Here is a 17,597-nt window from a genome sequence, read left to right on the forward strand (position 1 = left end):
TAGGGGCGAGGGATAGCATTAGGAGATATACCTAATGTAAATGATGAGTTAATGGGTGCAGCACACCAACATGGCACATGTATACATATGTATCAAACCTGCATATTGTGCACATGTACCCTAGAACTTAGAGTATAAAAAAAAAAAAGAAATAACTTTCTTCTCTTCCTCCTCCCCACCCAAATTCTTTTCTGATGTTACTGGCATTTGGGTCAAGGTTTTATTAAAAGCTATGTTTTATAACACTGGCACACACAAAAAAAGTTTTAAGCTTATTCGCACAGTTCTTTTTTTCCATTAGAAATGGAATTCATTGCCTTAGGTCTTTTTAAATAGTGTATTATTATCGTTGGGATTAGTTCTATGCTTGAAAACCAGTTTATTTATAACCTGTTATAAGTGATACATTCTGCTTGCAGTCAGGAAATGCAGAATTCAAAGTGATCTCCTAGCTTGTAAGCAAACTGACATGCACTATCCCTTTTCTATAAAAAAAAAAAGTATCAATAAACCACCTCTATTAAAGTAGGGTTTAATGTTACACTTTCCTATGTGTTTTTTCTAATTATTTTGGTTGTTAATGTGGTGATAATTGAAAGTCAAGGTAAATTTTAAATATTAAGAATTCTGATTTATTGAGATTGAATTATGCCACCATGTTTATGAAAAATTAAGGTGGCACCATGGTGAGACCTCATGAGAAAGTTACTCAGCTGTAACAATTTTGATTTATTCTGTTTCCTGTGACCTCTTTGCCTCTTGTCTTGAACCATAGTAAAAGGATACTGCATCCCTCATTACTGTATTGCTGGGGTTATTGACGTTACATAAATCACATCTCAGTCCCTGTTTCTTGGAAAGGTATCTATTACATCCTGCTAGCTGACTGACAAAATGAAGCAGGTAGAATAAAGATAAGTGTGTTTCACATTTTGCACACACATGTAGAATTTGTATAACCACATGACTTCATAGTTGTGATCTCAAAAAAGGAGGAATTTCTCCATTTTTTTCTTCCAGTTAATGTAAGAATACCTTAAATCTCTAGGCTTCTGAAGTGTTAGAGGTAAAGATGTAGTAGCAATGTTTTATCCATTTAACATGTGTTTATTTTCATATGTACTAAATGGTGACCTACTTGTTCACCTCAATGACATAACAGTAAAAAAAAAATCATTCATTAGAAAAAGGAAGAGTGGTCTCAACCTAACAAAGAAATCAGAAATGCTTATTATTTTATGTTGAGCTGAATATTGGACTCTAACATTTTTCTACATGCAAAACAGAGTGTCATGAAGTTTCTTCATAGTTGCAATATAGAGGAATTTAATATCTCTTAAGTACTCTGTAAAGATTTGACATTCAACTGTAGTATCCATATGTTGGTTAAATTTCCTTATGAGCCCCATGATGGAAAGACTTAAAGATGAATTTGAGAAAAATGGAAAAATTAGAGTATGAGGTTCTGTTAAACTGTTACATGTATCTTGCTTAAATTTCTGTTTATTAATTTATATCCACCCAATTACATAAAGCAAATTTGAAGGAAACAACTGAGGCTGTGCAATATTATCTGTGATAATTGCTTTTTTTATTGTTGTGTTTTCTACTTAAACATGATGCTTATGTCATCAAGTATTAGAGTCAGACATTTTTTCTCACTTGTTAAAATTGGTAAACGAACTTTTTTAAAATAAAAAAAAAAAGCTTCTCCAACTTTACAATGGAAATCGATCAATGAACCTGATATATCAATGTTAACATTACCAGTAACAAGAAAAATTGATATAATGGGCCCTCAAATATGATGCACTGAGAAAAAGACACAAATACATTTCTGTAGTATTATTCCTGAATATCCAATATCTGATACTAACCTGAAGGAAACACCAAACTCCAAATGAGGCACATTTTATAAAATAACAGACCTATTACTCTTGAAAAATGTTAAGGACCTGAAAGATAAATTAATTCTGAAAACAATTTCAGATTAAACAACACTAAAAAGACATGAAATCCAAATGTCACTTGATTGTACAATCATTCCTGAAACAGGAAAAAAAAATCATCTTTTGTTTACTACAAAAGACATGAATGGGACAACTAGCAACATTTGAATGTCTAGAGCATTACTAATACAACTTTCTGCAGTGATGGAAGTGTTCTAGATCTATGTTCTCTGATACAATAACCACTGGACTGCTGAGTGCCGGAAATGAGAAACTGAATTTCTAATATATTTAATTTATTTAAATAGCCACATATTCAGTATCTACCAGACTGAACAGCACAGGCTTATATACTAGACAATAGTACTAGATCAATGTTAATTTCCTGATTTGATGAATGCATTGAGATTACACGAGAGAATTTCCTTATTTTTAGGGAAAAAACTCTGAAGTGTTTAGAGGTTAAGGAGCATCATGTGTACAACTTAAAATCTTCAAAATGTTTCAGAGAAAAGAAAGAATGGTAAAGCGAAGTGGTAAAACGTTAATATTTTGAGAATCTGGGTGAAGTGTATACAGAATTCTTCATACTATTTTTGTAAGTCTACTATTATTGCACATTAAAAGTTAAAAAGAATAGCTGCATAAAATCAATGTTATTCTCACTAAAACTTATTTGTAAATATAAAAATATTAATCACGTTCCTACTTATCACTATTTTTCACTTTGTTCTTGAAATGTGAGTGTTCAACTGCTAATTCGATTTCATTTTTTTAAAAACTCCTGTATACTCTATAAACAAAATATTCACTGACCAAAAGTGTATAATATATTAAGCTATTCTAAACTTTTATAGTTAGCAGAGAAAGAAAGAGCATAGAACTGAGATTTCAGCCTGAGTACTGAATATTAAAAGTAGCAAAGGTATTTCAAAATTAAGTTCATTGCTGGGCATGGTGACTCATGCCGGTAATCCCAGTACTATGGGAGGCTGAGGTGAGAGGATCACTTGAGGTCAGGAGTTCAAGACCAGCCTGGGCAACAGAGAGATGCAGATCTATCGCTACAAAAAATTAAAAAAAAAAAAATCAACCAGGCATGGTGGTGTGCATCTGTAGTCCTAGCTACTTGGGAAGTTGAGGTAGGAGGATCACTTGAATCCAGGAGTTTGAGGCTGCATTGAGCTATGATCACACCACTAGACTCCAGCCTGGGCAACAGAGTAAGATCTTTGCTTTTAAAAAAACCAGTTAATTAGGCCGGACACAGTAGCTCATGCCTATAATCCCAGCACTTTGGGAGGCCGAGGCGGGTGCATCATGAGGTCAGGAGATGGAGACCATCCTGGCTAACACAGTGAAACCCCATCTCTGCTAACAAAAAAAATACAAAAAATTAGCCGGGTGTGGTGGTGGGTGCCTGTAGTCCCAGCTGCTCGGGAGGCTGAAGCAGGAGAATGGCATGAACCTGGGAGGCAGAGCTTGCAGTGAGCCGAGATCGGCCACTGCACTCCAGCCTGGGTGACAGAGCAAGACTCCATTAAAAAAAAAAAAAAAAAAAAAAAAAGCATAAAAATCATTGGGAATCTTTCTATTTCTGCAGAGATGGAATATATAGTGTTATTCCCACAGAGTAAAATGGAAAGCTCCATAAACAGTGTGATTTAGTGGTTATCCTTGGAAAATAATCAAGAAAAAATGCCTATATATCCTGCTTATATGTAATTAACCAAATATCAATGATAATGCACAGGTTGAACAGAAAACTTAGAAACTAAAGAAAAAGCATCTAGATTAATTTCAAATCCGATTTATCTTTTTCATAGTCTACTCAATCCAGTAAAATCAGGTTTCCATCATCACTTCATGAGACTATCCTCAGAAAGATCTACAAATGTACTTTTCACTAAATCCAATGAATACATTTTAGTCCTTAATCTCTTGATAACATACATTTGATAATACAAACACCTTCCTTCATGAAATGGTCTTTTCTCCTGGCTTTAATAATGTATACTTTCTTGATTTTTCTCTCTCTATTCGACTTCTAGTATCCTTGCATGCTCTCTTCCTTTAGCTATCTCTTTATTGACATTTCTCAAAATTCTGTCCTAGACCATAATCTCTTCTCATTTTATACCCTAACCTTGGGTTAGGGGGTCTCATCTCACATTCCTGGCTTCAAAAAACATGTATTGCACATATGAAAGTGAACCCAAAAGATCATCCTATTCTAAACTGTTCCTGAGATTCATACAACAAATGAAGCTATGGACATGTCCAATTGGATGTCTTTCAGGAACATCTAACTCAACATGTCAAAAACTACATTTATTATCTCTAGTCCCTATGGCTGCTGCCTCCCCCAAAACTGCTCTTCCTCTTTTCATAAATGGCAGTATCATTTGCACAAGACAAAAACCTGGGAATTATCTTTTATTTCTCATTCCTCACTACCTCCATTTAAGGAACTATTAAGTCTAGTATATTCTATCACTCAAATTGAGTAGATTATTATTTGCATGAGTTATATTCTATAAAGTTGCTATGAACACTGAATTAGTGAACACTAAACCACCATTCCTAGAGGAAATACAGGATTATATTCCTGTGAGCCTCTGGTCACAGATTTTCAGCAGTCAACACACAACACTGTTAGATGTTCCTAAAAGACATCCAGTTGGACATGTTCATAGGTCTATTTGTGGGTATGAATGAATCTCAGGAACAGTTTAGGATAGGATAATCTTTGGGTTCACTTTCATATGTGCAATACGTGGTTTTTGAAGCCGTAACTGTGAGGTGAAACCCCCTCCCTCAAGGTTAATGAGTATAATGAGAAGAGATTATTGTCTAGGACAGAAAGTGTGCTTCTGTTTAAACACACCTTTCATAACTAACATTGAACTCATGGTCAACAGCAGTGTAACTCATACCATAATGAAGCTTATTTGTATTTATTTATTTTTTTATTTTAGAGATGGAGTCTCACTCTGTCCCCCAGGCAGGAGTGCAGTGTTGCGATCTTGGCTCACTGCAACCTCCGCCTCCCATATTCTAGCAATTCTCCTGCCTCAGCCTCCCGAGTAGCTTGGACTACAGGTGTACACTGCCACAGCCGGCTATTTTTTTTGTATTTTTAGGAGAGACAGGGTTTCACCGTGTGGCCCAGGCTGGTCTTGAACTCCTGAGCTCAGGCAATCCATCCACCTCGGCCTCTCAAAGTGCTAAGACTACAGGCATGAGCCACCGTGCCCCAGCAGAAGCTCATCTTAACAAACATACTTGCCCCATACAGTACATCATGATCTTCTTGCACTGAGGAACACTATATAGACAGTACTTTAAAAATATGGTTAGGGCCAGGTTAAACAGTGAAATTACCAATAAAAAGCGCAGATATGAGAAAAACAAAGCAATAAGTAATAGGTGAAAAAGATATTTGTTTACAGGATAAGAACTAAAAGAAGGCAGGATGTTGACTTGTTCAACCTCAGCTGGGAACATGTACATTGGACAACACAAATATTTTGCTGCTCTGTGCATGTCCACAAATGACTGTGAAAGCATAGTGAGTGGTGATTTGGGGGTTACAAACAAATTTTAGCGAGTAGGCAAAATTGCAAATACAGAATTCACCAGCAGGGATCAAGTGTATCTGCTGAACCTACCTACTTCTCTCTATACCCATGTCTAGTTTAGACAACCCATACTGGTTATGGATTAAGCTGACAGTTTTCAAACTGGTCTTGTTTCTGGCTCTCCTTTGATGTAGTCTGCAAGCAGTAGCCAGAATTGTTTTTATTCTAAAATCTGATATAATTCCTGTTTAAAATGTTTCAATGACCAGCCACAGCAAAAGCCAACACTTTAACAAAAGTTACAATGATATGATCCTTGTGTTTTCGGTCTCCTTTCTTGCTATTACCCTTTTATCTACTGAGCTTCAGCCAAACAGAACTTCTTTAAGGTTTCTCTTATTATTGGGCTTTCGTATATGCTATTTCTTCTGCCAAGTTCATTGTTCCCTCTTTACCTGGCTAGCTCATACTAACCCTTCACATTTCTACTTTATTGTTACCTCTTCCAGAACCTTTCTGCTATGTGCTCATCCAGCATCCTATACTTTCCCTATCTTTCTTTATACTTACCAATTCAGTTTAAATTATCTTTCTATTGTAATGAATTGCTAGTTCCATGAGGACAACTACTACCCTTTCCCCAGAGCCTAACCCAGTCAGTACTTCACACACCCAGGTGTTCATAATATCTGTTTAATGTCAGGTGAACAAATCAATAGTTCCTCATTATGTGTGAGAAGGTGATATATCTATCTGCACACCTTCCTGACTGCCAGCTGATCATAGTACACAAATTCTGATGATCTTATTCTTTTACTCAAACTAATTCTAGATCCACTCTGTTCTCTGTTCTATATTATGAAGTACTCCGTCTCTATTGAAACATTCCCATTAGCACATACACATGCTATTCACTGCCCATATTAAAAACAGATTAATGGAACCCATCCATAATTCTCTACCTTTCTTCACTATCATCCATTTTTCTGCCCCTTTAAAAAAATCTTCTAAGGGATACCTATAGTTTATGCCTTTAATCCCTCACCTCCTAATCTCTACAAATCACCACATTAGGGATCTTCATGACTTCAATGAAATTATTTTTGACAGATTCACCAATAACTTCACATTGTCAAATCCAGTGGTCACAAGTGTGTCTTCATCTTATTTGACCCCTCAGAAGCACAGTACACAGCTGACCATTTTATTCTTTCTGAAATAATTTCTTCTTTCAACTTCTATGACACATTTTCCTGACTTTTCTTTTCTTGTTAACTATTTATCAGCCTTCTTTGCTTATCTTCCTCTAACCACCTCTAAAAATAAAGTTATAAGGCAAACAGTACGAACAGAAAGTCTAGTGTGGTTGCAAAACACATTTCACATAAAATCGTAAATATAAAGCTTTTAGGAAAACACGGCAAATCGACTGTGTGCTTTTTTCTTCTCCTTGCAGAAATTCCACTGAAATGATAGTTAAGGAATCATAAAGGTATAATTCCACAAAGACAAAGAAAAGAGAAAAAAAGGTCTACCAGTGGGTAAGAAAGTTCACATTTCCTGATGACATAAAGTAGATGGAGGTGTAGCAATCGACTCAGCACAACAGAAAAGGCCAGAATAAGTTGCCCTGATGGGGAGATCCTGATGAGAAGAAATACACCCTGAAAATTCTAGAAAGCATTAACCCTTGAAGGCATCAAGTACCAGAAGGAGGGGGTGAGTGCGCAGGCTGAGAACTGGGTTCCAAGATCTTTCCTCTTTCCACCACTTGGCCAGGCCATTATTCTGCCATTCCTTCTTTCTCCTGTACTATGCCAGAAATTTTGGGGCTAGAGAATTTGAAAAAAAAAAGGTTTCAGACAGTGTGACACAACACCTAGAAGAAAGTGGGACTGAACTGTTGGCTTGAAAACAGGAATTAAGCAGAAATGTATAAATTGAATAGTAGTACCCTCAGGCCTTGGGGCAGGATTGCTTCTTATCCATTAAGATCTATATTCATCTCTCTTTCTTTGGGAATAGAACACCTACATTTTAGCTAGGCATATCCATCCAGATAAAAACTGCACTTCTCAGCCCTGCTTGCTGCTGGATATGAGCAGAATGGTATACGACTTCTATTTGTGCCTTAAAGGAAAATAACATAATGCTCTCTCCTTTCCTTTCTTCTGCATACTGGTGAGAACGTAAATGTGATGGCAGAATCTAGGACAGCCAACATAGACTGTGAGATGGAAGTTACATATTGACGATGATAGTGCAAGAAAAGAGTAGAAGCCCAGGAATCTGACATCTTCAAACTGCCATATCGGTCCTATATCGATGACTCAGTGAAAGAAGAATACATTTATATTTTTTATGTTGTAGTAAACAAATCTAATATAAAATACCATACTGGAAGTGGGGTGTCACCAGAACCAAACTGAGAATATATGGTTGACCAGCAATGGTGAGGGCACAGAAATGGTAGATTGGAAAGTAAATTATCCTGATTAAGCCACAACAAATCTGGCACAACTGTATCTCACAATAACATGGAAGATAGACTATTGCAGGTGTACTGAAATTTGTTGGAAAAACTCAGAATGTTGGTGTGTGTAGGCTGCTACTTGCAACTTTCTATCAAAGCCCTGAAAGGGAGGGAGAGAGAAAAAGGAAGAAGGAAGGAAGATAGAGGAAGAGGATGGAGGAGGGGCAAGATGAAGGGATAAGGAACATACACAAGCAGGCTCACACTCAGGCTAGAGATGACTCTACAGAGACAACATAAAGTGAAGCTTTCTCTAGCAGCTTTTTAAAAAGTGATGTTGCAGCCATAAAAAGGAATGAGATCATGTCCTTTGCAGGGACATGGATGAAGCTGGAAGCCATCATCCTCAGCAAACTAACACAGGAACAGAAAACCAAACACCCCCTAGTCTTACTCATAAGTGGTAGTTGAACATTGAGAACACATGGACACAGAGAAGAGAACATCACACACCAGGGCCTGTTGGGGGCTGGGGGTGAGGGGAGGGAACTTAAGGAATGGGTCAATAGGTGCAGTAAACCACCATGGGACTCCTATACCTATGTAACAAACCTGCACGTTCTGCACATGTATCCTGGTTTTTTTTTTTTTTTTTAGAAGAAAAAAAAGGATGTAAAAATTAACATAAAATTAACCCTTAACTATTTAAAAGTACACAATTCATTAATATTTGGTACATTCACTATACTGTTGTGCCACTATCACTTTTAGTTCCAAGACATTTTTAATGCTCAAAAGGAAACCCTACACTCATTAAGCAGTAGAATGACTTCCCCCAGCCACTGGCAACTACTGGTCTGCTTTCTGTCTTTATGGGCTTGCCTATTTTGGAAGTTTCATATACAGTAGCCCCCCCTGTCCACAGAGGACATGTCCCAGGACCCTCAGTGGATGCCTAAAACTGCAGATGGTACCAAACCCTACATATAGTCTTTTCAATCTGATAACTAAGAGGGCTAATAAGTGACTAACGGGTAAGTAGCATATACAGTATGGATATGCTAGGAAAAGGGATGATTCACATCCCAGGAGGGACAAAGTGGGATGGCTCGAGATTTCATCACACTATTCAGAATGTGCCAAAATTTAAAACTTATGAATTATTTCTAGAATTTTCTATTTAATATTTTTGGACCATGGTTAATTAGAGGTAACTAACACCACACAAAGTAAAACCGTGGACAAGGGGGGACTATGGTAAATGGAATCATACCATTTGTGATATTTATATCTGGGTTCTTTCACTTAACATAATATTTTTCAGGTTTATCCACACTAGACTATGTGCCAGTGCTTCATTCTTTTGTGTGGCTGAATAATATTCTATTTTATAGATATACCACATTTGTGGACAACACATCTATTGATAGAAATTTAGGTTTCCACTTTTTGGCTATTGTGAATAGTGCTGCTATGAACATTTGTGTACAAGTATACATTTGAATACCATTTTCAATTCTTTGGGGTATATACTAGAGAGTTGAATTGTTGGGTTATATGGGAATTATGTTTAACTTTTTGAGTTAACTCAAAAGTGTATTTCCTGTAACAGCTGTACCATTTCACATCCCCACCAGTAATGTATGAGTGTTACAATTTCTCCACATTCTCACCGACACTAATCTTCTCATTTTTAAAAATTATACTCATACGAGTGTGAAGTGATATCTACTCAATATAATTGAGTCTAAGGTATTTTTACTGGATGTTGAGAATCATACCTTTCAGGAATGACAGGTATCAAGCCATTCTCAGATGAAGGAAAAGAGAATGTGGTACTAGGAGGCCCACTGTATGAGAATAGCTAAAGTTCTCTAACCAGAAAGAGCAATTAATGAAGAAACCTTGGAATATCAGAAGAAAGAAATATGGTCAGTAAAAAATATAAATACTATATATTCTATCTCTCCTCTTGAGTTTTCTAAGTTATGTTTCATGGATGAAACAACAATTATAATATTGTCTATTGTCTATATAATATTGTCTCCTGGGGCTCTAAGCATATGTAGAGCAAATACTTAAGACAATTATAAATAGTAGAGGGTTTCAAAAAACATAAAGGGAGGTAAGGTTTCTCTACACTTTACTAAAACTTGTAAAATGACACTAGTAGACAATGATAAGTTATGTACATATAATGTAATACATAGAGCAACCTCTAAAAAACTATACCAAGAGATATTTAAAAACACTAAAGATAAGTCAAAATGGAATTCTAAAAAATTTTGATGTGACCCATAGGAAAGCAGAAAAAATAAAACAGACAAATAGAAAACAGCAGAAACAGAAAAAAAACTAAAATGACAGTCTAAAGCCCATAATTACATTAAATGTAGATGGTCTCACTCCATCAATTAAAAAACACAAATTGGCAGGGTGGATTCATCAACCTTTCTAATGAAGGCAGCAGCAAAAGTAGTAGAAAGTAAAAGAACGAGAATGATAACTTCTCAAGATAAACCTAATGATAATGATGTTGAAATGGAAACTGAAGCTAATTTGGATACAAGAAAAAGGTCTCACAAGAATCTTTTCTTATCTAAGTTGAAATATGGAACCCAGCAACAAGACCTTAGTAAGAAAGAAAGAAGAGTAGGAACTCTTCAAAGTGCAAAAAAGAAAACAGAAAGCAGAAGAGCCACTGAAAGCAGAATACCTGTTTCCAAGTGTCAACCAGTAATTCCTGGAAAACATTGAGCTAGAAAAAAACAGGCAGAGTTTTGAGAAGAAGACAAGAATTTGAGATCCGGTGTGAGGAAATATGGAGAGGGAAACTGATCTAAAATACTATTGCATTATAAATTCAACAACCGGACAAGTGTCATGTCAAAAGACAGATGGAGGACCATGAAGAAACTAAAACTGATTTTCTCAGACAGCGAAGACTGTGTTTGTAAAAGCTTGATGAAAGGACAGTTAAATATTTTGATTACTGCATTTTGTTTGAAACTTGCACCATTGATGTATTTTAAAACGTTTATTTAAAGCATTACAATATTTTTCTGTGACCACCAATTAATATGAGGGTTTGTGCTATAAGAATTAAAGTATATGTTATCATTATATTATTTAAGAACCTTATTTTGATAAAATGTAAATTTGTTGAACCCTGCTACATTTAGTATCCCCACACCCAAATCCTGTTAAAATAAAAAAATTAAAAGCTCATACAAAAAAAATCAATCATGAACTGAAGAATAAAATGGAAAACTATAAATTATACTGTGAATGAAACCAGATTTTACTCTGTTTTGGAAATAACTCAGATGTCCTTCAGTGGATAAATGACTAAACAAACTGTGGTATATCCATACCAAGGAATACTACCCAGGAGTAAAAAAGAATGAACTACTGATACATTTTTAACAACTTGGATGACAATTCAGAGAATTAAAATGAGTTTAAAAGAAGCCAATCATAAAAGTTTACATTCTGTATGATTCCATCTTATATAACATTCTTGAAATGACAAAATTATAGAAATGTAGTACAGGTATATGAAAATTATGTAAGTATAGGCTGGGTGCAGTGGCTTATACCTGTAATCCCAGCACTTTGGGAGGCCGAGGCAGGCAGATCATTTGAGGCCAGGAGCTCCAGACCAGCCTGGCCAACATAGTGAAATCCCATCTCTACTAAAAATACAGAAATTAGCTGGGCATGGTGCTGCATGGCTGTAGTCTGAGCTACTCAGGAGGCTGAGGCATGAGAATTGCTTGAACCTGGGAGGTGGAGGTTGCAGTGAGCTGAGATCCTGCCATTGCACTCCAGGCTGGGCGACAGCTCCATCTCAAAAAAAAAAAAAAAAAAAATTATACAAAATTATAGAAGTATAACATATGATGGATCAATGAAAATGTTCTGTGTCTTTAGTATATTAACGTTAATGTCCTGGCTATGATATTGAACTATAGTTTTGCAATATGTTATCATTGAAGAGAACTGGGTGAAAAGTACATGAGATCTCTCTGTATTATTTATGGTTGCATGTAAATCTACAAATATCCCAAAGTAAAAAGTTTTATTTTTTAAAATACTTCAAAAATGTAAAACAAAAACAAAAGCCAAATAATTATATCTGCCTGGGAAAGCTCTATGCTACACACTATAAAGTGATAGCTTAATTGTTTATCTTATATTCTATGTGTTGGGTAACTGGTTTTGATGGAGACACTAATAAAAATGTAACTAAACAATAATGCTGAATAAGTACAGAATAGCTAATTAAATTGAGCAAAAATAAATTTTTCATTTAAAAATCTGTTATAAACATGACATTTCATCTTATTGCATGCAAAGATACACCTATTCTTATATTTTAGACAGCTTGCAACCAAGAACATTATGCCCCTTAAGTGGCAAGTGACCTTATAATGGATTTCTAATATATATTAAATTACCCCCGGGAACACCTCATAACATTGCTGATCCTAGTTAATCTTATAAGCATCCTCATCAGTGTCAAGGGAAACTATATTTAAAGTAACCATCTGGTGAAATTTGAAGTCTTAAAACCCTCTACAAAATGATTAGTTGTACACTTTAAATTTCAAATTTTTCTATTTTGAGAAAAAGAAATCAAATTGACACAAACATCATTTGCTAGCTGGGATCCTGGCCAATTTACTTAGTATCTCTAGGTCCCAGTTTTTTCATATATAAAATGGGGTTACATCCTATGACAAACGATATAACAAACTAAGAATATTGAAGTAGTAATGACTATCCTGATAGAGGAATGCCATTTAATAAAAGTTTTCATAATAACTGATACTGCCTGGTTAATGCATAAATAATGTAACATAGGTAAAAACTACATCATGCTGCTCTTTTAAAAATCTTGAAGCAGAGAAGCAAAGGCTATTTTTAGGAAGAGGAACAAATAAATTGCTGGAGTTGTCTCAGGAAGTAGTACAATGAGAGTAAAATCATAAAGGGAGTTAAAAAACAGTTCTAGTGTAGACTGTGAACTACCAACACAGACATTGTGTGAGAAGATACCAAGAAGTGAAGCTCTCTCTCTTTCCATGCATGTTTTAATTACGTTTTCTTTTTAGGCAAGTTGATTAAATGATTTAATAATCACATTGTGGTGAACAATGTGGCTAAAAAAAGAGCAGTCAAAATTTACTTCGCACATAATTTCCCCTCAGTATAATGTTGATATTAGATGCTAATTGTGGGCAAAATATAAAGTTGTTAAGAACAAGATGTTTGAGAGTGAAAATACCTGGGTATAAATCCAGGCTCTACTACTTCCTAGCTGTAAGACTTTGGCCAATTTACTTCATGTCTCTAAGCCTCAATTTTCTCATCTATAAAATGGGGCAAGAATATTATAATAAAGTGCTTCACACAATACCTTTCATATACCAGGAGTATAATACATGTTAGATATTAATAACAATCTTAGCTAATAGAACTGTTTCTCAAGCTTAAGAATAAATATAGGCCGGGCACGGTGGCTCAAGCTTGTAATCCCAGCACTTTGGGAGGCCGAGACGGGCGGATCACGAGGTCAGGAGATCGAGACCATCCTGGCTAACACGGTGAAACCCCGTCTCTATTAAAAATACAAAAAATGAGCCGGGCGAGGTGGCAGGCGCCTGTAGTCCCAGCTACCCGGGAGGCTGAGGCAGGGGAATGGCGTAAACCCGGGAGGCGGAGCTTGCCGTGAGCTGAGATCCGGCCACTGCACTCCACTCCAGCCTGGGTGACAGAGCGAGACTCCGTCTCAAAAAAAAAAAAAAAAAAAAAAAAGAATAAATATAATTAATGAAGCAACATTTTAAGTATCTTCACTGACAAGGTAAATATAAGAATTAAAACATAATTAAAGTGCAAAAGGGCTATTATAATTGAAATAACTTGCATACTCATCATTCTAAGAAAGTATTATACACTCTGGTTCATAAATGTCTGATGAAAGAGCCATAATTTCCTATTTAGCTTACTGCTGGCAGTTTTAAACAAAATTATTATATTCAATAATCATCTACATATTCATGAACAAGTCAAGAAAAATAAATAAAATTTTTAAATTATTTATCCTGCCAAGAACATTCATCAATTCATAGAAACATTTAATAAGAATTTTAAGAACATGAATTTGTCTCTGTAGTATTCAAATAACTTGTCTTCAGAAATCAATTTGTAATAAATAAACTACATTATGAAACACTTTAAGATTAGAAACTAGATCCCTAAATATTAAAGCATTTGGACTTGAGAAGGAGAAATTAACTAAGAAATTCTATAATTGTAAGTAACAGCTGCACGGTCAATATTTAATCACTATATTGTGAGACAGTTCAGTAGTGGAAGACAGGATTAACATATTGCTTTAAAACATTCCATTACTTTCTGCATCTGTTTACTGATAATAAAAGACACAGCTGTTCTAAACGAAACACACTAACAGGTGTAAAGTGCCAATTTGGCATTTTACATAAAAGTTACTCCTCATTTCCGTATGGAATATTCTAAAGCATAGTCTAAGCACAGCTACCAATAACTTAAAGGGTTTTTTTTTTCACATTAATTTGGATTATTCTAGTCATTAAGGAAAAGATATGCTTCATTCTCCATGAATTCAAGATTATTTTTAAACAGTACACATCCTGAACTAATTATAATTACCCCAGATGTTTTCCATAAAAATGGTCACACATTTGAACAGGGTTTCTTTAGCAACTGTTCTATATCAAATTTACTGCAAAGAGCATCAAAATTATGAGGTAACACTGTATCAAATTCACTATGTTTAAACTACAAATGATAATGAAGTTTGAGCTTACAATTTATTTTCATCAGTGCTCCAGCTAACCTATAGCCATATGTATTTAATCCAAGAGAACCGTGAGGAAAGCCAATATTTTAATAATAAATTATCAGTAATCACTTCCCTACAGCATGACAAAGTAATCAAAATTGGTAAATACAATAAATGTTTAGCATATGGTTTTAGGAGGGATTTGTATATAAAAGAAAATATAATATATTAAAGTGTTTTGGGCAAAATAAGACTATTCTAGTAATTTAATAAATCTGGATAAGTTTTAAATCTGTAAATTATGGAAGTGACAGTCAAAAATAATTACAAAACCAATACTGATGAAAACATTAAAGAATTGAAGAGAAAGAACAGTGGGAAATACTTTAATTTGGCCATTACATATTTTTTTAATTATAGAACTTGGAGAGGAAAAGTTAAGGGAGAATATCAAAGGAGTCAAAGGTGTTCTAGTTGCTTTCTTTTCTTAAAGACATTTGTCAAATTAGGTTTAGAAAAAGAAGTTCATTAACATGTACATTTAAAGCGTTCTTGAGACTATATATTTTAATGTATACATGAGGAAAAACATGTAAACTATAATATATATATTTGCTTATTCAAGATGAACAAAGCATCAGATCTTCTCCCAGTAGATCCTTTCTCTCTTTAGCTCAGGTACAGATGATTTTAAATTAAAATAAAATACAGCTTTGCATTACAGTGTCCTCAGCCAAGCAATTATGTTACAACAGTTTTTCTGGTCGTTTTGGAAATCTACTATGACAAATGAAAATTCTTAGTTTGCTGCTTAGGTTTTGAAAAGAAACATAGGAAGTCACTTTTCACGTCAAAAGAATGACGAAAAACACTAATTTTACCACAAAATTTAATAAAGCTTAATTCTGCCTAACATGCAGTAAAATGTTGACATGTTAACCATGACATGTTACCATGAACTATGTGGCTGATTCATAAATTAATCAAAAGTATAGAGACAATAATAAATCACATGATAGATCAATTTATGAGTTGCTTACATAAACTTCATGAAGTCCTTGGCCTTCATAAATTACTATATGCGACCATTTGTCCAAACTATCTTTTTGTTGTTGTTGTTGTTGTTGAGACAAGAGTTTCACTCTGTTGCCCGGGCTGGAGTGTAGTGTTGTGATCTTGGCTCCCTGCAGCCTCTGCCTCTCAGGTTCAAGTAATTCTCCAGCCTCAGCCACCCGCGTAGCTGGGATTATAGGTGTGAGTCACTATGCCCAGCTAATTTTTGTATTTTTAGTAGAGAAAGGGTTTCACCATGTTGGCAAGGCTAGTCTTGAACTCCTGGCCTCAAGTGATCCACATACCTTGGCCTCCCAAGGTGCTGGGATTATAGGTGTGAGCCATTGCACCCAGCCATATCCAAACTATCTTAATATTTATCATATTTAATTATAACAGCAGTTAGATTGTTTCTTTATCAAGAAAAAACTGAATTGGTTCTATGAAAAACAAACAAAAACAACTGAAAAAACAAATAAGGTTTATTATATGTAATTATGTACATGCTGTGGTATACCAACTTACAAAAAGTACAGTGTACACGCTAAGCTCCCTTAACATGCAAAATTATATTAAATTGTTCAATTGTTGCTATAACTGGATATACATATATATTCCAGTAATTATATATTTATTTTCTATTCTTATGTTCATAAGGAAGGGTAAATCAACCAGTTTGTATTATTAAAAGAAATAATTCAGGTAACTATAGAAAAAAAAAAAACTAGGAGTAGAAAAAAACAAAGAGAGCTTTCTAAGAAATATTAGAAAACTAAAATTTTAAAACAATGTTTGCTAAAGCAATTAATCAATCTAAATAAGTCAGAGAAAATAAGGCAAAATGGTAACCAAGGGATAAAATGAACTGTCATTAAAGACAATAAGAATGACTGCTTAATGCTTTTAAAAAAAATCAGCCTTTAAAGAAACTACAGATGTTTCTAATAACCAAACACTTAACTTTCCTGAATTTTTCTAATTCATATTGTATACAATAAATTTAGTCAACTTTCTAGAGTAAACTATAAATTTGGTCAAATTTCTATATTAAACATTTGACTATTTTTCTACCACACATAAATATGATTAGAATCATGAGATAAATACTGGCATAGTGTTTGACATTACATAGTACTTGAATAACTACTACAAACCACTTAACAATCAAATAATAAATTACAGCTGTGAAAAATTTTAGGCAAGTAAGAGATCAGTAAAATCTAGAAATCCCCTTCAAAATTCAGTAACCTTAATGCATGCACCTCCACTTCAACTTCAAAAACCGACATACATCCTCCAAAATTAGTAACAAATACATAATTATAACCATATGTTCAAATGGGTCCTAATAAAATGGTATGAAGAGTAACACATCTCAGCTTTTTGTGTCCCATAAAACTTCAAAAATCCCAAAGTGTTGCTTGCAATTCTTACAACCAAGATGTGGCTATACATATGGTAAAATTTGAAGACACTAAGTAATAAGCCTAAGTAGTCTCCTTTCCTTCCACCTTCTAATATGCAACATTTCCTCAGATGGAGTAAAATTCTTCCTCATGTACATTTTCTAGTTTCCAACAAGTCAAATAAACTTTTTATCAATATGTAAATCCATAGAGAGAAATAACACATAGGGAATTTCCTTTAGAGAAGTATGTTAAAAGCTTAACTTAAATCCATGGAATAAACTATGCCTCTCCTTTTTATGT

The 17,597-nt window shown here is 34.6% G+C and overlaps 1 pseudogene; it reads left to right on the plus strand.

The window, feature by feature from the left end:
• LOC105507817 overlaps window positions 1-11,048 on the plus strand; it is a 17,539-nt pseudogene extending 6,491 nt beyond the window's left edge.
• Window positions 11,049-17,597: the final 6,549 nt, after the last annotated feature.

This window comes from Colobus angolensis, unplaced genomic scaffold, assembly GCF_000951035.1.
Source record: "Colobus angolensis palliatus isolate OR3802 unplaced genomic scaffold, Cang.pa_1.0 Scaffold153, whole genome shotgun sequence".
Lineage (NCBI taxonomy): Eukaryota > Metazoa > Chordata > Mammalia > Primates > Cercopithecidae > Colobus > Colobus angolensis.